Source organism: Gossypium arboreum, chromosome 6, assembly GCF_025698485.1.
Source record: "Gossypium arboreum isolate Shixiya-1 chromosome 6, ASM2569848v2, whole genome shotgun sequence".
Classification (NCBI taxonomy): Eukaryota; Viridiplantae; Streptophyta; class Magnoliopsida; order Malvales; family Malvaceae; genus Gossypium; species Gossypium arboreum.
The window spans coordinates 90,552,962-90,577,623 of record NC_069075.1 but is presented as its reverse complement, the minus strand read 5'-3'; positions in this window follow the sequence as shown (position 1 = coordinate 90,577,623).

Sequence of the window (24,662 nt, the reverse complement as noted above, 5' to 3'; positions counted from 1 at the left end):
GCTTACTTCACAATCCCAACTCTTATATTCATACACTAATAACGGCTTAGTCAAGGCCGATAACTCATTTATCATCGGAGCGAATACGCACATACACTTACTCATAGTGTGCAAAGCACACACTAAACGCATCTCTTGTTGTTGGGAATTTCACAAGCGTATTAACTGAAAATTTTTACAGCAAGTTCAAAGATCTCGAATCACATACCTTCGAGTTTATCCGGATATAGCTACTCGTTCAAACGCCGGGACATAGCCGGTTATGGTAACCCGCACAAAGGCCTTGGGACTTAACCGGATATCACAATTTGCACAATTGCCTTGGGCTTAGCCGGATATCATAACTCGCACAATTGCCTTGGGCTTAGCCCGGATATCATAACTTCGCACAATTGCCTTGGGCTTAGCCCGGATATCACAATTTGCACAATTGCCTTCGGCTTAGCCGGATATCCTCGAACATTCATACACATCTTTGTTTCAATTTCATAACACAACTTTTATGCACAATTCACTTAGCAAAAATATCATTTCGCTCAATGGCCACATACAAAGGCACAAATTCGATTGCTTATTACTTCATTCAATCGAATCAAAATCTAAGTTTCGATACTCGAAAACTTACCTCGGACGTGGTCGAACGATTTGACGGCTATTCGACGACTTTTTCCTTCCCTTATCGGATTTAGCTCCCTTTGCTCTTGAGCTTAATTTAACAAATAAATTGGTTTTATCATTTGAGCATCGAAGAGGAATTCAAGATGCCTAGCCAATATATATGCTCATTAGGCATCAAAGTCGCATATGTACGAAATCACGAATCGAACTCAACACATTAGTTAATATTCCTCTTAGCGAATTTTCTAAGCCAAGAATAGGCATCAATATGCTTGCCTCTAACCGAATGCATGCACACCAAATTCCCTCATGTGGCGAATATGCATGTCCATGTTGAGGCCAATTATGCACTTAATACCACACAAAAACAGCATGCATTTTACTAACTAACGCATTACATATTGTAGCTCAATACACATCTCTCATGTACTTCATAACAGAAACATCATCACAAGCAAATATATACCTTGAAATCGTATATATGTCATGCCAATACATCATGTGCAAACATGTATACACATATAGGTGCAAGGTCGAATCTCAAGGGTTCATACCCATCCAAACACAAATTTTACCAATCAAGTAACAAGCATAAATCATGCTCATGAATGCACCATGGCGAATACATCACAACCATACTCTTTCAACTTCGGTCATGGTTAAACAAAGAATTCAATGTCCTACTCAAGAATACTAAAAGAAATTTCAAGAGTAGTCAATCCATCATTACATGCATTATCAACAAGCTTCACATTTAGCATGCAATGGCTTTAACACAATATCAACCTTGGCCAAATACCATTTTTCATGGCATAGCAAGGATTTGAACCATGGCTAACATGCACATCAAATTAGCAACCAAAACAAGCATGAATCTCATGACACAACCTCATACATACCTTAATCTTGATGCAAGTTTAGCCAAATCTCCTTCTAGATCTCTTCTAAACAACGAAAATGAAGCAAAATCTCTTCTTCCTCTTAGGAATTTCGGCCAAAGGAAGGAGGGAAAAGATGAACAATTTTTTGTTTTTCTTTCTTAGTCTTTGCTCAAAGAAAGGATGAATGACAACTTTTTTTTTCTTTCTTTCTCTCTAGCTACGGCACCATGGGGGGGCATCCATGCTCATTTTTTTCTTTTTTTTTTCATTTCTTAATTCTTTCTACATAATGCACTAACTAAACATGTTGGAAACATGTCCCCTTGCCCATAATATAGACATGGTCGGCCACTTATTCAAAATAAATGGAGTATTTGACATGCAACTCCATTTATTTTGCTTCATTCCTTTATTAACCTCTTGAAATTAGCTACACATTTTTAAATCCTTTCACATGTGTCCTTTTTCTTTCAATTCACAATCAAATTAACTAAATCAAAGAATTCAAAATTCACACATGAGCACACACATATTATAGGCATCAAAATAAATTTTAAATTATTTTTATACCTCGGTTTTGTGGTTATGAAACCACATTCCGACTAGGGTCAATTTTGGGCTGTCACAACTCTCCCCCACTTAAGAAATTTTCGTCCCCGAAAATCTTACCGGTAAATAGGGTTGGGTATCGCTCTTTCATAGAGTTCTCGGTTTCCCAAGTAGCTTCTTCTATCCCGTGTTTGAGCCATAACACTTTCACTAGCGGAACCCGCTTGTTTATAACTCTTTCACTTCACGTGCGGGATACGAATCGGTTCTTCCTCATAACTCATATTGGCTTGAATTTCAACCTCGATGGACTAATCACGTGCGATGGATCGGATCTATAGCGTCAAGCATCGAAACATGAAAGACATCGTGAATCTTTTCGAGTTCGGGGCAAAATCGACGATATGCCACCGGACCGACTCGCCGGATATCTTATATGGCCCGATGAACCTCGGGCTCAACTTGCCCTTACGGCGAATCGAGTATCTTTTTCCAAGGTGAAACCTTGAGAAACACTTTATCTCCCACGATGCTCGATGTCTTTACGCTTCAGATCCGCGTCACGACTTCGACGATCGAGGCTATTTTCGACTTTCACGGATTACTTTCACTTTCATTCAAAGCATCTCTAATCAAATCCACCCCGAAAATTTTGCTTTCACCGAGCTCAGTCCAAAACAATGGTGTACGGCATTTACGACCGTACAAAGCCTCGTAGGGTGCCATCTTAATACTTGATTGAAAGCTGTTGTTGTAAGCGAATTCAATCAACGGCAAATACCGTTCCCATGAACCATCGAACTCGAGGATGCAACATCTCAACATATCCTCAAGTATCTGAATTATCCGCTCGGATTGACCATCGGTTTGGGGGTGAAAGGCGGTGCTGAAATGCAACTTGGTACCCAAAGCTTCTTGCAACTTTTTCCAAAATCGCGAGGTAAATCTCGGATCTCTATCCGACCACGATGGAAATAGGCACCTGTGCAATCTCACAATCTGAAAACGTACAATTCGGCTAGTTTGTCCATTGAAAAATCCGTGACGACGGGGACAAAGTGAGCCGACTTAGTCAATCTATCTACCACGACCCAAACCGCATCCTTCTTACTCACCGACAATGGCGGTCCGGATACAAAGTCCATGGTGACTCGATCCCATTTCCACTCGGGTATCGTGATCGGTGAAGTAATCTGAAGGCACTTGATGTTCCGCTTTCACTTGTTGACATATTAAACATCTCGAAACAAAGTCGGAGATGTCTCGTTTCATACCATGCCACCAAACCGACGTTTTAAATCGTTGTACATCTTCGTACTCCCGGGTGGATTGCCATTCGACTACAATGGGCTTCGTTCGAATTATCGAAATAAGTTCAATTCTTTGGAACACAGACGACTTTTGAACCTCAAACAATCGTCATCATCGATTTGAAATTCCGAGTCCTTGTTCGGAACACACTCAGCCCGTTTTGTAACCAACTCATCGTCGACTTTCTGAGCTTCACGAATTTGACGTATCAATAATGGTTTGGCTTTCAATTCAGCTACTAACACATTGTCGGGTAGAACAGACAAGTGTACATTCATCACTCGTAAAGCGAATAATGATTTACGACTTAAGGCATCCGCAACCACATTCGCCTTTCCCGGGTGATAGTCAATGACCAGCTCATAATCCTTTAACAGCTCGAGCCAACATCTTTGTCGCAGATTTAAGTCTCTTTGAGTCATCATATATTTGAGACTTTTGTGATCCGAATACACATGGCACTTCTCACCAAATAAGTAATGTCGCCATATCTTTAAGGCGAATACAATGGCAGCCAATTCGTGATAATGGGTCGGATAATTTTTCTCGTGTGGCTTTAATTGCCTCGACGCATAGGCCACAACTCGACCTTCTTGCATCAATACGCAACCTAACCCGAGTAGGGATGCGTCACTATAAATAACAAACTCTTTGCCCGTTTCGGGTTGCACTAGAATTGGGGCTTCAGTCAAATAAGTTTTCAATTGATCAAAACTTTTCTGACATTTTTCCGTCCATTCGAACTTAACATCCCTTTGGAGTAGCTTCGTCATTGGCGTGGCTATCGTTGAGAAACCTTTACAAATCGTCGGTAATAACCTAAGCAAGCCCCAAAAACTCGAACCTCAATAATATTTCTCGGAGGCTTCCAATTAAATATGGCTGAAATTTTATTGGTCGACTCGAATACCCGATCTGATACCACATGACCCAAGAAGCTAACCTCTCTCAACCGAACTCACACTTGAACTTAGCATATAATTGCTTATTAAAGTAAAATTTGCAAGCACTAACCTCGGTGTTCACATGTTCGGTCTCATTTCTTGAATAGACCAAGATGTCATCAATGAACACGACTACGAACCGATCCAAATATGGTCCGAAGATCCGATTCATTAAATCCATAAATACCGTAGGGCATTAGTAAGCCCAAACGGCATCACTAGGAACTCGTAGTGACCATATCTCGATTCAAGGCGTCTTGGGTACGTCCAGAATCTCGAATTCGTAATTGATAATAGCCCGATCTCAAATCTATTTTCTAGAACACTGAGGCTCCCTTCAGTTATCGAACAAATCATCGATACGCGGTAACAGATATTTGTTCTTTATCGTCACTTTATTAAGCTGACGATAGTCGATGCACAGCCTCATGGTTCCATCCTTCTTTTTCACAAACAACACTGGTGCACCCCAAGGTGAAAAATTCGAGCGAGCAAAACCTTTATCCACCAATTCTTGCAACTGAGCTTTCAACTCCTTTAATTCCGTTGGTTCCATACGATACGGAGCTATCGAAATTGGGATGGTACCAGGTACCAATTCGATGCCAAACTCTATTTCCGAGCAGTGGTAATCCGGCAATTCTTGAGGAAAACATCCGGGTATTCACAAACCACTAGCACAGATTCGGGTTTCTTTTCTAACTCCTTGTCATCTAGAACATACGCAAGGTATGCTTCGCACCCCTTTCTTACGTATTTCTGGGCCAACATTGCTGATATTACAGCTGGCAACCCCTTTAAGTCCGTAGACTCATCCCGAATTATCTCGTTATTTGCGCACCTCAGATCAATAGTCTTGCTTTTGCAATTTACAACCGCATCGTGCATGGTCAACCAATCCAAACCAAGAATAACGTCGACTTCGTCGAATGGCAAAAGTATCAAGTCCGCCAGAAAACAAGAACCTCGGGATACTAGGGGACTTTTCTTACACACTTTGTTGACAAGCACGTAATGACCCAAGGGTTTGACACCGAATTACAAACTCATGAGACTCAATAGGCAAAGTCTTCTTTGGATGCTAAGGTTTCACATATATAAGAATGAGTAGAACCGGGGTCAATCAAAGCAATCACATTTGTATCGAAAAGAGTGAATGTACCGGTAATGACATCCGGTGAGGCAGCATCCTCGCGTCGGCGTATGGCATAAATCCTAGCAGAGCACGAGCCTCGGATCGATGGTAGCATCTCTAGATCCTCTCGACCGCCACTAGCATTGCCCATATTTCTAGGTGGCCTACCTCGAGTTGTGGTAGCACCGGGTTCCCACTTTGATTTACGTTTTGTTCGGATAAACTCGGGCAATCCTTAATGAAATGATCGGTGATCCGCACTTGTAACAGAGCGGTCACGGAATCTAACTCCGAATGCCATTTGCCACAATATTGGCACTCGTTCTATCTCGACGATCATTGCCAACACTGGCGATCAAGTGACTCAGCGTGCCCATAGGGGTCGATCGCGGTCTCGTCTAGAAAAGCCCGAAGTGTCTCTAGACCGGCCTAAGCCATCTCTAAATTTCTTTGATGAGTGTGGGAAGGGCTTCCCAAGACCTCTTCTGAAACTCCCTTGCTCCCACTTCACTCTTCTTTTCTCCATCTTGAGCTCCTCGGCTTTGCACTTCGCTCGACAAGAGCCACAAACTCTCGATTTCAAAATGCCAACATACGACTTTATATCATCATTCGGTCCATCTTGGAAGCGTTTACATCACGACTTCGAAGAAATGCATTCAGCAGCGTCATCGGCTAAGCCTCACAAATTTTCGTTCAGAGTCGATGGCCGACATGGAACCTTGTTTAAGTTCAAGAAATTCCTTCCGTTTTTGATCCATAAATCTCGTGATATACTTCTTTGAACTTCGGTTAGAAAGAACTCCCAAGTTACGTGCTCCCTAGGCTGTAAGTCGAGTACTCCACCAATAGTAGGCGTAATCGCGTAGCAAGGAGATAGTACACTTTAAGCATTCATCGGGTGTACATGATAGCTCATCGAGCACCGAATAGTGTTGTCCAACCAAAATTCAGCTTGCTCGGCATCGTCGCTATCCGTAGCTTTAAATTCAGTAGCCCCATGTTTTGAATTACATCGATTGGGGCTTACTTGACCTTATTTGGTCGACACGGAGGTATTGTAGGTGTGGGGTTGCATTAGTCGGGAATGGAGGTTGTGGAAGCAGTAGTGTTAGTTTGAATGTATTGGTTGAACCAATCATTCATCACGCTATAGAAGGCTTGCTTAGCCTCATCATTCGGATTGCTAGCAATAGGTTGAGAGTCTGCCGGCGCTGTCCCTTATGTTGAGCAGCGCCACACTCTCCACATCATCAGCTATTGCTCGGTTGGGATCGGGATCCATGGCTATAAACAAACACAAATTTCAAAATGTCGAAATCACCACACTATCAATTATCACTTAATGGCATGTATAGCTAGACCCCAAACATATCACGGTAGTCCTAGGATCGACTAAACCGTAGCTCTGATACCAATAAAATTGTAACACCTCGAACCCGAGACCGTTGCCGGTGTCGAACACGAGGGGTTAACAAGCCAAAACCACTTATGGCACCGACCAATTTGACATTTCCAGGCAAGCTGGAAAACTGCGTCGCTGTCGCCTTAAAAAGCATATCTCGAGTTTCACAACTCGGAAGCTGATTCCGTAAATTTTCCCTGAATTTAGACTCATATATCCATCCATGGATTTATTTCTAGAATTTTTGGTGGGGCCAATTGGTACAGTTTATTAGTTGAAGTCACCCATGTTACAGGGGTCGACTACACTGACCTTCGCGCGTTACAACTTGAATATCACTATGTACAGGGTTTCAATACTGATGTCGTTTATTTCTAATGAAACTAGACTCAAAATGGAATCTGAAAATATAAGGCATGACTTCTAATTCATTCTGAATAATTTATGGTAAATTTTCAAAGTCGCCATAGGGGACCCAGAAACTGTTCTGGCCCTGTCTCACGAGAACTTTAATATCTCTCGATATACTGTTCATATGATCGTTTCGTTACTTTCATATGAAAATAGACTCGTCAAGGTTCGATCGCATAATTTATTTACTATTTAACACCATTCCTACAAATTTTGGTGATTTTCCACATCCACGTCACTGCAGCTGGCAGCATCTGTTTTTAAGGTAGGCTTTACCTATATTGTAGTTCCCATGGACCAACTATAGTCTAGTCATACTTAGGTCCAACATATGATCATATTTAGCCATTCCAATGGCTGATCATGTGACCAACTCTCTCATTCCAAACCATAATCACATCATGAAACCAAATATAATTACAAACCACATATGGTCAAATTCCATACTCCACTTTTACGAACCATTTTCGCATGGCATAAACATATACATCACAAAGTACTTAAAACAACCGAGGGTAGTCCTATACATGCCATATTCAAAACTCGACTAAAGGAGTACCAAAAGGGCTTTGATAGTGTGGTTGACTTCAACTTCTATGATCCCGAATCCGATCGCTAACGAGCAAAATCTATAAACAGAGAAACAAAGAAAGCGGAGTAAGCAATTTATGCTTAGTAAGTTTGAGCCATAATATACACACAACCAAAGCATAGCATTCAAGTAGCTAAACAATAATTCATATGCACAATTTCTCAAAGACATGCTTACTTCACAATCCCAACTCTTATATTCATACACTAATAACGGCTTAGTCAAGGCCGATAACTCATTTATCATCGGAGCGAATACGCACATACACTTACTCATAGTGTGCAAAGCACACACTAAACGATACATCTTGTTGTTGGGAATTTCACAAGCGTATTAACTGAAAATTTTACAGCAAGTTCAAAGATCTCGAATCACATACCTTGAGTTTATCCGGATATAGCTACTCGTTCAAACGCCGGGACATAGCCGGTTATGGTAACCCGCACAAAGGCCTTGGGACTTAACCCGGATATCACAATTTGCACAATTGCCTTGGGCTTAGCCCGGATATCATAAATCGCACAATTGCCTTGGGCTTAGCCCGATATCATAACTCGCACAATTGCCTTGGGCTTAGCCAGATATCACAATTTGCACAATTGCCTTCGAGCTTAGCCGGATATCCTCGAACATTCATACACATCTTTGTTTCAATTTCATAACACAACTTTTATGCACAATTCACTTAGCAAAAATATCATTTCGGCTCAATGGCCACATACAAAGGCACAAATTTGATTGCTTATTACTTCATTCAATCGAATCAAAATCTAAGTTTCGATACTCGAAAACTTACCTCGGACGTGGTCGAACGATTTCGACGGCTATTCGACGACTTTTTCCTTCCCCTTATCGGATTTAGCTTCCCTTTGCTCTTGAGCTTAATTTAACAAATAAATTGGTTTTATCATTTGAGCATCGAAAGAGGAATTCAAGATGCCTAGCCAATATATATGCTCATTAGGCATCAAAGTCGCATATGTACGAAATCACGAATCGAACTCAACACATTAGTTAATATTCCTCTTAGCGAATTTTCTAAGCCAAGAATAGGCATCAATATGCTTGCCTCTAACCGAATGCATGCACACCAAATTCCCTCATGTGGCGAATATGCATGTCCATGTTGAGGCCAATTGTGCACTTAATACCACACAAAAACAGCATGCATTTTACTAACTAACGATTACATATTGTAGCTCAATACACATCTCTCATGTACTTCATAACCAAACATCATCACAAGCAAATATATACCTTGAAATCGTATATATGTCATGCCAATACATCATGTGCAAACATGTATACACATATAGGTGCAAGGTCAATCTCAAGGGGTTCATACCCATCCAAACACAAATTTTTACCAATCAAGTAACAAGCATAAATCATGCTCATGAATGCACCATGGCCGAATACATCACAACCATACTCTTTCAACTTCGGTCATGGTTAAACAAAGAATTCAATGTCCTACTCAAGAATACTAAAAGAAATTTCAAGAGTAGTCAATCCATCATTACATGCATCATCAACAAGCTTCACATTTAGCATGCAATGGCTTTAACACAATATCAACCTTGGCCAAATACCATTTTTCATGGCATAGCAAGGATTTGAACCATGGCTAACATGCACATCAAATTAGCAACCAAAACAAGCATGAATCTCATGACACAACCTCATACATACCTTAATCTTGATGCAAGTTTAGCCAAATCTCCTTCTAGATCTCTTCTAAACAAAGAAAATGAAGCAAAAATCTCTTCTTCCTCATAGGAATTTCGGCCAAAGGAAGGAGGGGAAAAGATGAACAATTTTTTTGTTTTTCTTTCTTAGTCTTTGCTCAAAGAAAGGATGAATGACAACTTTTTTTTTTCTTTCTTTCTCTCTAGCTACGGCACCATGGGGGCATCCATGCTCATTTTTTCTTTTTTTTTCATTTCTTAATTCTTTCTACATAATGCACTAACTAAACATGTTGGAAACATGTCCCTTGCCCATAATCTAGACATGGTCGGCCACTCATTCAAAATAAATGGAGTATTTGACATGCAACTCCATTTATTTTGCTTCATTCCTTTATTAACCTCTTGAAATTAGCTACATATTTTTAAATCCTTTCACATGTGTCCTTTTCTTTCAATTCACAATCAAATTAACTAAATCAAAGAATTCAAAATTCACACATGAGCACACACATATTATAGGCATCAAAATAAATTTTAAATTATTTTATACCTCAGTTTTGTGGTACCGAAACCACATTCCGACTAGGGTCAATTTTGGGCTGTCACAACTCTCCCCACTTAAGAAATTTTCGTCCCCAAAATCTTACCATAAATAGGGTTGGGTATCGCTCTTTCATAGAGTTCTCGGTTTCCCAAGTAGCTTCTTCTATCCGTGTTTGAGCCATAACACTTTCACTAGCGGAACCCGCTTGTTTCGCAACTCTTTCACTTCACGTGCGAGATACGAATCGGTTCTTCCTCATAACTCATATTGGCTTGAATTTCAACCTCGATGGACTAATCACGTGCGATGGATCAGATCTATAGCGTCAAGCATCGAAACATGAAAGACATCGTGAATCTTTTCGAGTTCGGGGCAAAATCGACGATATGCCACCGGACCGACTCGCTCGGATATCTTATATGGCCCGATGAACCTCGGGCTCAACTTGCCCTTACGGTAGAATCGAGTATCTTTTTCCAAGGTGAAACCTTGAGAAACACTTTATCTCCCACGATGCTCGATGTCTTTACGCTTCAGATCGCGCGTCGACTTTCGACGATCGAGGCTATTTTCGACTTTCACGAATTACTTTCACTTTCATTCAGATCTCTAATCAAATCCACCACGAAAATTTTGCTTTCACCGAGCTTAGTCCAAAACAATGGTGTACGGCATTTACGACCGTACAAAGCCTCGTAGGGTGCCATCTTAATACTTGATTGAAAGTCGTTGTTGTAAGCGAATTCAATCAACGGCAAATACCGTTCCCATGAACCATCGAACTCGAGGATGCAACATCTCAACATATCCTCAAGTATCCGAATTATCCGCCGGATTGACCATCGGTTTGGAGGTGAAAGGCGGTCTGAAATGCAACTTGGTACCCAAAGCTTCTTGCAACTTTTTCCAAAATCGCGAGGTAAATCTCGGATCTCTATCCGACACGATAGAAATAGGCACCCGTGCAATCTCACAATCTGAAAAGCGTACAATTGGCTAGTTTGTCCATTGAAAATCCGACGTCACGGGGACAAAGTGAGCCGACTTAGTCAATCTATCTACCACGACCCAAACCGCATCCTTCTTACTCGCTGACAATGGCAGTCCGGATACAAAGTCCATGGTGACTCGATCCCATTTCCACTCGGGTATCGTGATCGGCTGAAGTAATCCTGAAGGCACTTGATGTTCCGCTTTCACTTGTTGACATATTAAACATCTCGAAACAAAGTCGGAGATGTCTCGTTTCATACCATGCCACCAAAACCGACGTTTCAAATCGTTGTACATCTTCGTACTCCCCGGGTGGATTGCCATTCGACTACAATGGGCTTTGTTCAGAATTATCGAAATAAGTTCCGAATTCTTTGGAACACACAGACGACTTTTGAACCTCAAACAATCGTCATCATCGATTTGAAATTCCGAGTCCTTGTTCGAAACACACTCAGCCCGTTTTGTAACCAACTCATCGTCAACTTTCTGAGCTTCACGAATTTGACGTATCAATAATGGTTTGGCTTTCAATTCAGCTACTAACACATTGTCGGGTAGAACAGACAAGTGTACATTCATCACTCGTAAAGCGAATAATGATTTACGACTTAAGGCATCCGCAACCACATTCGCCTTTCCCGGGTGATAGTCAATGACCAGCTCATAATCCTTTAACAGCTCGAGCCAACGTCTTTGTCGCAGATTTAAGTCTCTTTGAGTCATCATATATTTGAGACTTTTGTGATCCGAATACACATGGCACTTCTCACCAAATAAGTAATGTCGCCATATCTTTAAGGCGAATACGATGGCAGCCAATTCGAGATAATGGGTCGGATAATTTTTCTCGTGTGGCTTTAATTGCCTCGACGCATAGGCCACAACTCGACCTTCTTGCATCAATACGCAACCTAACCCGAGTAGGGATGCGTCACTATAAATAACAAACTCTTTGCCCGTTTCGGGTTGCACTAGAATTGGGGCTTCAGTCAAATAAGTTTTCAATTGATCAAAACTTTTCTGACATTTTTCCGTCCATTCGAACTTAACATCCCTTTGGAGTAGCTTCGTCATTGGCATGGCTATCGTTGAGAAACCTTTTACAAATCGTCGGTAATAACCAAGAAGCCCCAAAAACTCGAACCTCGGTAATATTTCTGAGGCTTCCAATTAAGTATGGCTGAAATTTTATTCGTCGACTCGAATACCGATGCGATACCACATGACCCAAGAAGCTAACCTCTCTCAACCGAACTCACACTTTTTGAACTTAGCATATAATTGCTTATTCTCGTAAAATTTGCAGCACTAACCTCGGTGTTCGGCATGTTCGGTCTCATTTCTTGAATAGACCAAGATGTCATCAATGAACACGACTACGAACCGATCCAAATATGGTGCGAAGATCCGATTCATTAAATCCATAAATACCGCAGGGCATTAGTAAGCCCAAACGGCATCACTAGGAACTCGTAGTGACCATATCTCGTTCTGAAGGCAGTCTTGGGTACGTCCGAATCTCGAATTCGTAATTGATAATAGCCGATCTCAAATCTATTTTCTAGAACACCGAGGCTCCTTCAGTTGATCGAACAAATCATCGATCTGTGATAGCAGATATTTGTTCTTTATCGTCACTTTTAAGTCGACGATAGTTGATGCACGACCTCATGGTTCCATCCTTCTTTTCACAAACAACACCGGTGCACCCAAGGTGAAAAATTGACGAGCAAAACCTTTATCCACCAATTCTTGCAACCGAGCTTTCAACTCCTTTAATTCCGTTGGTTCCATACGATACGGAGCTATCGAAATGGGATGGTACCGGTACCAATTCGATGCCAAACTCTATTTCCGAACAGTGGTAATCCGGCAATTCTTGAGGAAAACATCCGGTATTCGCAAACCACTAGCACGATTCGGGTTTCTTTTCTAACTCCTTTTCATCTAGAACATACGCAAGGTATGCTTCGCACCCTTTCTTCACGTATTTCGGGCCAACATTGTCGATATTACGGTGGCAACCCTTTAAGTCCGTAGACTCATCCCGAATTATCTCGTTATTTTGCACCTCGGATCAATAGTCTTGCTTTTGCAATTTACAACCGCATCGTGCATGGTCAACCAATCCAAACCAAGAATAACGTCGACTTCGTCGAACGGCAAAAGTATCAAGTCCGCGGAAAACAAGAACCTCGGAATACTAGGGACTTTTCTTACACACTTTGTTGACAAGCACGTAATGACCCAAGGGGTTTGACACCGAATTACAAACTCAAGAGACTCAATAGGCAAAGTCTTCTTTGGATGCTAAGGTTTCACATATATAAGAATGAGTAGAACCAGGTCAATCAAAGCAATCACATTTGTATCGAAAAGAGTGAATGTACCGTAATGACATCTGGTGAGGCAGCATCCTCGCGTGCTTGGCGATGGCATAAATCCTAGCAGAGCACGAGCCTCGGATCGATGGTAGCATCTCTAGATCCTCTCGACCGCCACTAGCATTGCCCATATTTCTAGGTGGCCTACCTCGAGTTGTGGTAGCACCGGGTTCCCACTTTGATTTACGTTTTGTTCAGATAAACTCGGGCAATCCTTAATGAAATGATCGGTGATCCGCACTTGTAACAGAGCGGTCACGGAATCTACAACTCCTGAATGCCATTTGCCACAATATTGGCACTCCGTTCTATCTCGACGATCATTGCCAACACCGGCGATCAAGTGACTCAGCGTGCCCATAGGGGTCGATCGCGGTCTCGTCTAGAAAAGCCCAAGTGTCTCTAGACCGCCTAAGCCATCTCTAAATTTCTTTGATGATGTGGGAAGGGCTTCCCAAGACCTCTTACTGAAACTCCTTGCTCCCACTTCACTCTTCTTTTCTCCATATGAGCTCCTCGGCTTTGCACGCTCGCTCGACAAGAGCCACAAACTCTCGGATTTCCAAAATGCCAACATACGACTTTATATCATCATTCAATCCATCTTGAGCGTTTACACATCACGACGAAGAAATGCATTCGCAGCATCTCGGCTAAGCCTCACAAATTTTCGTTCGTAGTCGATGAACCGACATGGAACCTTGTTTAAGTTCAAGAAATTCCTTCCGTTTTGATCCATAAATCTCGATCGATATACTTCTTTGAACTCGGTTAGAAAGAACTCCCAAATTACGTGCTCCTAGGCACAATGTAAGTCGAGTACTCCACCAATAGTAGGCGAATCGCGTAGCAAGGAGATAGTACACTTTAAGCATTCATCGGTGTACATGATAGCTCATCGAGCACCGAATAGTGTTGTCCAACCAAAATTCAGCTTGCTCGGCATCGTCGCTATCCGTAGCTTTAAATTCAGTAGCCCCATGTTTTGAATTCTGTCGATTGGGGCTTACTTGACCTTATTTGGTCGATTCTGGGAGGTATTGTAGGTCTTGAGGTTGCATTAGTCGGGAATGGAGGTTGTGGAACAGTAGTGTTAGTTCGAATGTATTGGTTGAACCAATCATTCATCACGCTATAGAAGGCTTGATTAGCCTCATCATTCGGATTGCTAGCAATAGGTTGAGAGTCCGGCGCTTTGTCCCTTGCGTGGGAGCAGCGCCACACTCTCCACATCATCAGCTATTGCTCGGTTGGGATCGGGATCCATGGCTATAAACAAACACAAATTTCAAAATGTCGAAATCACCACACTATCAATTATCACTTAATGGCATGTATAGCTAGACCCCAAACATATCACGGTAGTCCTAGGATCGACTAAACCGTAGCTCGATACCAATAAAATTGTAACACCCCAAACCCGAGACCGTTGCGGTTTGTCGGACACGAGGTTAACAAGCCAAAACCACTTATGGCACCGACCAATTTGACATTTCAGGCAAGCTGGAAAACTGCGTCGCTGTCGCCTTAAAAAGCATATCTCGAGTTTCACAACTCGGAAACTGATTCCGTAAATTTTCCCTGAATTTAGACTCATATATCCATCCATGGATTTATTTCTAGAATTTTTTGTCGGGCCAATTGGTACAGTTTATTAGTTGAAGTCACCCATGTTACAGGGGTCGACTACACTGACCTTCACGCGTTACAACTTGAATATCACTATGTACAGGGTTTCAATACTGATGTCGTTTATTTCTAATGAATCTAGACTCAAAATGGAATCTGAAAATATAAGGCATGACTTCTAATTCATTCTGAATAATTTATGGTAAATTTTCAAAAAAAAAAGGGTTTTTTTTTTAAAAAATAAAAAAAAATTTAATTTTAAAAGGGTTTTTTCCCTTTTTTAATGGTTAATTTTTTTTAAAAATTTTTAAAGGGGGGTTTTTTTTTTTTTTAAAAAAAAAAAAAAATTTTTTTTTTTTTTTTTTTAAAATTTTGGGATTTTCCAAATTAAAATTTGGTTTTTTTTAAAAAAAAAATTTTTTTTTTAAAAATTTTTTTAAAAAAAAAAAAAAAAAATTTTTTAAAAAAAAAAAAAAAAAAAATTTTTTGGAGGGTTTGGGTTTTTTTTTAAAAAAAATTTTTTTTAAAAATTTTTAAAAAACCCAAAAAATTTTTAAATTTTTTTTTTTAAAACCCTTTTTAAAAAAATTTTTTTTTTTCCCTTTTTCCGGGAAAAAAATTTTTTAAATTTTTAAAAAAAGGGGGGAAAAAATTTTTTTAAAAATTTTTTAAAAAAAACCCCCCCAAAATTTTTTTTTTAAAAAAGGTTATTTTTTTTAAAAAAAAAAAAAAAAAATTTTTTGGGACCCCCAAAAAAAAAGGGAAAAATTTTTTGGGGGGTTTTTGGAAATTTTTTTTTTTTTTTTTTTTTTTTTTAAATTTTCCAAATTTGGGTTTTTTTAAAATTTTTTTTTAAAAATTTTTTTTAAAAATTTTAAAAAATTTTTTTTTTTTTAAACCAATTTTTTTTTTTAAAAAAAATTTTTTAAAATTTTGGGAAAAAAATTTTTTTTAAATTTTTTTTTTTTTTAAATTAAAAAAAAATTTTGGGAAAAATTTTTAATTTTTAAAATTTTTTAAAAAAATTTTTTTTAAATTTTATTTTTAAAATTTTTTAAATTAAATTTTTCCCAAAATTCCCTTTTTTTAAATTGGAAAACCAACCCAAAAAGGAAAAAACCCCTTTTTTTTTAAAAAAACCCTTTTTAAAAAAAACCCCCAAAAAATTTTTTAAAAAATTTAAACCCCTTTTTTAATTCCCCAAAAAAATTTTTAAATAATTTGGGAAAACCAAATTTAAAAAAAAAAACCCCCCCCCCACCCCCCAAACCCCTTTTTTTTTTAAATGGGGGAAAAAATTAAACCCAAATCCCAACCCCCCAAATTCCCCCAAAACAAAGGGTTTAAAAATTTTCCCCCTTTTTTTTTTTTAAAAAAAACAAATTTAAATTAATTTTAAAAAATTTTTTTTTTTAAAATTTTTTTTTTTTAAAAAATTTTTAAAATTATTTTCCTGGGCCCCTTCCAAAAAATTTTTTTAAATTTTTCCCCTTTTTCCCAAAACCCTTAAAAAAAATTTTTTTTAAAAATTTTTGGTTCAAAAAAAACCCCTTTTTATTAAATTTTTTTTTTAGGGTTTTTTTTTTTTTTTTAAAAAATTTTAAATTTTAAAAATTTTTTTTTTTTTAAAAATTTAAAAAAAACATTTTTTTTAAAAATTTTTTTTTTTTAAAAAAACCCAAACCACCCACTTTTCCAAAAATTTTTAAAAATTTTAAAAAATTTTTTTTTAAAAAAAAAAAAAAAAAAAAAAAGGTTTTTAAAAAAAAAAAATTAAAACAAATTTTTTTTCCCTTAATTCCTTTTTTTAATTTTTTTTTAACAATTTTTTAAAAAATTTTTTCCCCTTTTTTTTTTTTCCCAAAAAATTAATAAAAAAAAAAAACCAACCCAAAAATTTTTTTTTTTTTTAAATTAATTTTTTTTTTTTTTTGGGGAAAAAATTTTAATTTTTGGGAAAAATTTTTGGGCCCTTTATTTAAATTTAAAATTTTTTTTAACCCCTTTTTTTAAAAAATTTTCCCCAAAAACCCAAAATTTTCAAAACAAAATTATTTTTAAAAATTTCCAAAAAAACCCAAACGATAAACCCAACCGGTTCAAAAAGACTTTTCAATAATTTCCATTTTAATTCAAAGCTTTTAAATGGTGTAATTGAACCATTAACTTTTTCACCAAAGAAACCCAAAAAACTTTTCAATTTAATTTAGCCTTTTTGAACAACTTTACTAATCTCATTCATTCAATCAAACAAATCAGGCATATAACATCATGTAAGGGCCAAATAAGCATGGATAAATATATCACAATCTAAACTTTCATCTTGTACATCATTATATATATATCATTACAATCATATAGATCGATACAAGCAATTTTAACACATTTACTCAAGCTATATAAGCTTTCCAATCATAATTATTCAAACAAGTATACATGATCATTCATTCTACTAATAAGGTTGGTGAGTTACTCAAATATATACATTCACCCAAGAAAATCAATCATATACACCATAGAGCTACCAATTAAACATAAATAAGCTCATTGCAATATATTCCTTTATCTCATTTAAAGATATCATAGAAACTCATCAATAATCAATGTCCAATCAGCACAATGACATTTTATCCTTATCATGCTTTTATTAACTCCTTTATTCGTACCTTTACTAATTTCTAGCTACCATTTTCACCTAATCAATTTAGCCAAGTGTATAACATCATATGAGTATCAAACAAGCATGAGTATTCATCGTAACATAAGCTTTTATCTCACATGTTATCACATATATATCATGAACTTTCATCCATACTTTTCTAAGTTCAGGCTCATCATAGCTGTAATTTACTCAAATACCTTAGCATCGCATTTAATATGGTCGGTGTAGCTCGGTTGGAGAGTACATCTGTTTAAACAGGATAGTTCTCATTCATGTCAAGAGACATCACACTATCACGGGTTGGTGGCATGTATAGCTAAACTCTCATTCATGCTAGGTTAGTGTGACAGCCCAAATTAGGGCCTAAACGAAATAGTGATTTCAAAACCACAATTTTGAAGTAGAAAAATTTATTTTGATTATTTTTTATAATTTATCGAGTGATTAGAATGCATGTGTTAGAATATCGATAGAAAATTTCATGAATTGCATGTCTAATTTGCCTATTAGGACTTAATTGCAAAAGTTGATAAACATGAGTTCGAGATGTTAAAGGATTTAATTGAAGAGCATAATTGAAGTAGAGGTCCTTCAATGGTAATTATATCATTAGGTTTTCATGGACAAAAATGGACATACACAGGTAGAAATAACCAAAGTTTTTAGTGAAGGGTATTTTAGTCACTTGGTAATTAAAAGATTAAAAAAAGGAAAAAGATGGAAAAATATGTCCATCTTCTTCATTAGGACGAAATTTCAAGGGTTCTCCGTAGCTAGGTTTTTTTCAAGCTTCCAAGCTCCATAGTAAGTGATTCCGAGCCCCGTTTTTAATGCTCTTTACGTTTTTGAAGTCCCGATAACTTGATTTAGCTTATTCTAGCAATAATTTAACCTAGGGTTTATATTTAGAAAAATACCTATAGCTGAAATGTGTTTATTTTGATGTTTTATGGTAGAATATGAAGCTTGAAATTGTGTTAAAAAACTTTTGCTAAGCGATTTTATGTGAAAACGAGTAAAACGACATAATCGGTAAAAATACCTAATGTTCATGACTACATGTTAGAGTGAGAATTTGATGTTGCCATAGAAGGGAAAAATGATCATCATGGCATAAAACATAAGAATTTGGGGAAAATATTAATATCCGAGCTTTGGGGAAAAAGTGTAAATATGCAAAAATTTAGGGGCAAAATTGTAATTTTTCCAAAGTTAGAGTTAAGGACTATTTTGATAAATGTGAGTATTAAATCAGCTAAATGTGTTATTTTAGATCAAGAAAGACATGAGAATCGACCTTGATCGGGGAAAGGAAAAGATTATGGACTAAATTGCAAAATTTCTTTATTTTGCACTGAGGTAAGTTTCTATGTAAATAATGTATTGTTTTATTATGTTACAATATTTTATTTTGTGACATGTGCAATAAGTTTTAGTATTGTTCAATTAACGGACACAAACGGTGATTTATGGTTGATGAATTGAGATTAAATGAGGAAATCTCGGTTGAACCTTTGCAATGGAAAAACGTGGTGCTAAGTGGATATACCACGGTTATACGTGTAATGTGGTGCTAAGTGGATATACGACAGTTATACGTGTTAAGTGGTGTTAAGTGGATATACCACGATTACACATATTGATACATGTAACGTGCTGCTAAGTGGATATGCCACAATTACATATATTGATTCATTAACGTGGTGCTAAGTGGATATACCACGGTTAAACATGCAACGTGGTGCTAAGTAGATATGCCGCAGTTATACATGTTAATTTGAAAAGTGCCACTAAGTGCGTATGCCACAATTACATGTTAGCCCAATAATGTGGTGCTATGTGCATATACCATTAAGTTGGGTATTACTTATAGAAGGTGGAGCTATGTGCTAAAACCACCGGATATTGTTACTTTCCAAAGTGTTCACCGGGGAAAATTATGTGGGATAATATCGGAATATGAATATATGAGTTTTGAATTATGAGTTAGATATGTGAATGAATTTTTGATAAGATGAATATGGATAAGTATTTTCTTGAAAGTTGATAATAAGAAATTTTAGTGAAGGAATGAAATTTGGGATAAACAGTCTAAAACAGCTGTAACGCCCCAATTTTCGAGATTTTTATAATTTTCAATGAATTATAGAAATACTGTGTTTGACTGTCTGGTGTGGGTTTGAGTATGCTAGTGGGCCCTTAAAAGGCCCAAGAGTAAATTTAATTCGAGGCAATTCCTGAATTTTTAATTTTGGAGAGAGAGGGTGCTAGCGAATTGGGCTTTTAAGATTGAGGTGGTAAAATAAGACACAAAAAGATCTGTGGTAACGTGGCATGTGGCGCCACCTAGGTGTTTGGGGAGTGACATGTGGATGTTTAGGGGGAGCCAGAGTTCAAGTCACAAGGCAAGCGTGTTGTTACTTTTTTTTTTGTTGTTGTGTGCATGTGCCGGGCATGTGATAGAGCTTCAGGGGAAATTCAGCTAGGGATTTAGAAAGGTTGGGCCATGGGTCTGAATGGCCATTAGGGCAAGATTTATTTTCTTTTTGTTTTTCTGGATTAGGGTTAGCCACCGAGAGCCTTCACTTTTATTCTATTCTCTTCTCAGTGTCGCAAAAAGAGAAAAAATGCAAAGTTAGATCTCTTGAGTGCTGAATTCTCCCTTCTCTTCTCCTCTCTTCTTCTATTTTCTTTTCTCTTTCTTTTCTTCTCTGGCCGAAACATTCCTACCATTCTACTCATCTCCTCTTTCACTCCCATTCTTTTCTAAACCTCTATAGCCGATTGCCATAAAAGCCGAAATCCCGAAAGTTGTTTCTTGCGCCAATTTCTTCTAGCCAAAATCCTCATATTTTCTTCATCTCTTTTGGCTGATTTTCACATCCTCTAAACGTCAACCCCTGTCGGCAATACCACTGCAAAATCACCATACCAAATCATCTTCCTCTTCACAATTCCAAAAGCCGAAAACACCATAGTTTTTAGGGACATATAGCCGAACCTTTAGATCTATAAGATTCGATTTCTGCTAGTGTTTAAGGGCTGGATCTACATCAGATTTGAGTAGAAACTGAAGTGGAATCATTTTGGTTGAAAGAACCTATGGTAGGTACTCAATCTATTCTTTATTTCGGGTTTTAGAAAAGCCAAAATCCCTAAAGGCATAAGGAGGCTGTCGATTGGAGCTTAAGGCTCTAAGAGTTGTAACAATTGATTTGTTTTGGTGTTAGTGTGATCAAGAGGCTGCTGATCGAAGGCTTGGACAAGTGGAACGACTAGATCGAGATCTAGTCACTAGTTTTGGCAAAGGTAGGATCTCAAGGGCCATATGTATTGATGGTCGATTATGGTAAGTAAGTTTATGATGGTTGCCATTGTATTTTGGATCTGATATGTATAGTGACTGATTTTAGGATATCATGGGAGATTTCGGTAGCAGTTTTCGCAAATCAGGTGTGTAAACGACACCCACTCATAGACTAGATCTGCAAAAGTCGAAAAGTCAAAATGCTGAAAAGTCAGCATTTTGTGAACTTGCGAGCGTGTGAGCGCTCGTGAGATGGTTTGATTGTTAATTTTGGTAATCACAAGTGGTATGACTGCAGAGTGCGCAATTTCGTGCACTTCAGTATATTTGGGCTTAATGGGCCGAAAATGGGTTAGTGGGCCAACGGGCCCAATTCGGTAAAAACGCTCAGTAAGTGTTTCTGTTAATGTGTTAATGGCTGTAATATGAATGTAAACCCTAAAATGGTTAAATTTACTAAAATGCCCCTAAGTATGAAAATTACCATTATACCCCTAGGGTTAATTTTGACTGAGATGCATGATATTCTGATTCTATTTGTTGTATGCCATTACATGTATATCTACTACATGGGATGGGGTATATTGATGGAGGAAGTGTTCTGGTGGCTCTGCCACAAATATCTATTCTGGTGGCTCTGCCACAATATCTGTATCTGGTGACTCTGTCACAATATCTGTTCTGGCAGCCATGCTGCAAATTCTGTGACGTGTAGCGGAGGGGTGGGTTGAGTAGTCTCCCCATATGATATAAGGTTGGTACGGGGGTGTATACGGACGGATATGGGTTGGGTTTTCTGCATACATGATATATATGTTCTGTTTCTGTTATGGGCCTATGGGCTTCATTCTGAGTTCTGTATCGGGGTAAGGCCCAACGTAATCTGTTTCTGTGGTTTGAACTGATCTGGACTATGGTTGGGTTATTTTACACACTGAGTTTTCCAAACTCACCCTTTAATTTTATCCATACAGGTAACCCCCAACCATAGTGGACTTGGAGCTGAGAGGGATTCGGAGTGGCCACATGTTTTGCAAGCTCAATTTTCTTCTTATGACTTGATTAGTTTCATTTACTTTAATTGCTTTAGGTTTTAAGTTGTAATGTGGCCACTTTAATTATTTTTAATTGCTTTAGTATGATTATTAGCTTAGGCATGATATGGATTTAAATGTTTGAAATTGAATAGCTCTAGGGCACGTTTTTAAAAGAAATTACCTGATTTCAAAATATCATGAAACAAGACAAAGCTTCCGAAACGAAAACGTTTTCTAAAATTAATAAGTGCTTTCAAAGGCTTAAAACGAAATGGTTTTTCCTGAACAACCATTCAGTTAAAGTGTGGTAATGGTTGTGTGCATGTCTAGGAGTGGAGCCGTGGAGAGCTTGGTACTTAAGCAGTCTAATAGACTCACCTCCTCTTTTTCTGGTATCCTACCTGGTGCACAGCTTCCATTCACTTTAATCTACAACGAAAATACTCTTTAAATCACTAAGAAAGATTTTAGATAAAACATGACCTATCTGATGAACGCTCCAATGTGACACACCAGATTCGTAGTAACGTCTGGAATTTGGGTTTGGGGTGTTACAACAAGAATGGGGAGTGACTTTGAAAAATCACCAAAAATGGAAGAAGTTGAACTAGAAGTGGAATGAGATATGAAATTAAAGCTTATTGAATTTATTTTCATATAAAAGAAACAGAGCAAACAAAGGAATTCTGTATTCAGACTGATTTCGTGATCCCCTATTCTTAATTGTAAAAATAATTAAAAATTGTACAAAAATAGTTAAAGAACATAATTTATATGGTTGGATTCCTTATTGAATTTATTTTTAGAAGAAAGAAACGAGAACTCATTTGAATTTGTTAGGAAAAGATAATTAAATTTTAGTAAAGAGTGGTCAAAGCTGCTGAACCGTGAAACATGGGAGACTTCAATGAATAAACTGTATTAATTAGCGCAACCAAAAATTCTAAAATTTTTATGGTAAGAAAACATATGAGTCTAGTTTTTGGGAAAATTTATGGATCTTAATTTCTGTAGCTCTAGATAAAAATAATTTAGTGATTGGGACTCGAATGAACAGCTTGTATTGAATTGAAATAAATGATAAATGCATATGAGAAAAAGGTTGTGTAATTATGGATACAAATTCTGGGATCTATAAATGCCATTATTGGTTTGTTATATTTATTATTTACATATTACTTACTAAGCTTTTAGCTTACTTTGCTTCCTCTTCCTTTCTTATTTTATTTTATGGTGAAATCAAGTTTGCTCGTGATTCGAGGAAAAGTTGTCAGAAGCTCATCAATGCTATCCATCCTTCCTTTTGGTGTTTTGTAAACACATTTTGGACATATGGCATGTATAGAAGACTTAAGTATTTTGTTATAAATTTTAGTAATATTACTTTAAAAGTTGAATTCTAATGTTAGATATTTCATTAGTATTTTGTTATCGGTATGATCTAATTTTAGTTACATTATAAGTTTATGATATATGTGAATTTAATTTTTTTAAAAGGTGAGTGATCAATTGGCGGATTTAAATTTAGATAATCATTTTATGTCTTGATTTGCTATAATTATACGTACGTTGTTCTAGTAATACTCATATTTTGTTCTAGTATTGAACACGGGTATAGGGTGTTACATTTTAGTGATATCAAAGCTATGGTTTAGTCGGTTCTCGGACCAGTATAGTGACTGGTAAAGTCTATCTATACATGCCATAAATATATTCTGATAGTGTGGTGACTTCCGACATTACTAAATTGTGTTTTATTTTTTTAGTAATGGATCTTGATCGAACAGCGACTGATGATGCTGCAAGTAATGCACCGGCTCCTGCGCAAGGGACTGCGCCTGTAGAAAGTAGAAATGAGACATTGAGACAAGAAGACGAAGCTAGGAATGCTTTCCTTCAAATGATGAATGACTGGTATACTAATTTTTTTAGAGCAAATCCTAATGTTCAACCTCCTCCTCTCCCACCTATAGCACAACCTATCCCCGTAGCTCTGCAAACTATTGATATTGTACGATTGACAAAACTTTCGGTAGATAAGCTTCGTAAACAAGGGGCTGAAGAATTTAGAGCAAACATTGATGATGATCCAGAAAAACCACAGTTCTAGCTTGAAAATATTATGCGTATATTTGATGAATTATCTTGCACACCTAGGAGTGTTTAAAATGTGCGGCGTCATTATTGAAAGATCCAGCCTATCAGTGGTGGAAGACTCTGATATCCGTAGTTTCAAAGGAAAAAGTAACCTGGGATTTCATCTTGGAAGAATTTCGGAAGAAATATATTAGTCAGTGATTTATCTATCAGAAACGAAAGGAATTTCTTGAATTGAAACAAGGAAAGATGACGGTGGTAGAATATGAACGCGATTTTGTAAGGCTAAGTAAATATGTACAAGAATGTGTTTTTACCGAAGCACTGATGTGCAGAAGGATTGAAGACGGATTTAATGAAGACATCAAGGTATTAATGGGAATTCTAGAATTAAAAGAAATGGTGGTACTGGTTGACAGAGCTTGTAAAGCTGAGGAATTGAATAAAGAAAAGACAAAAGCTGATATCG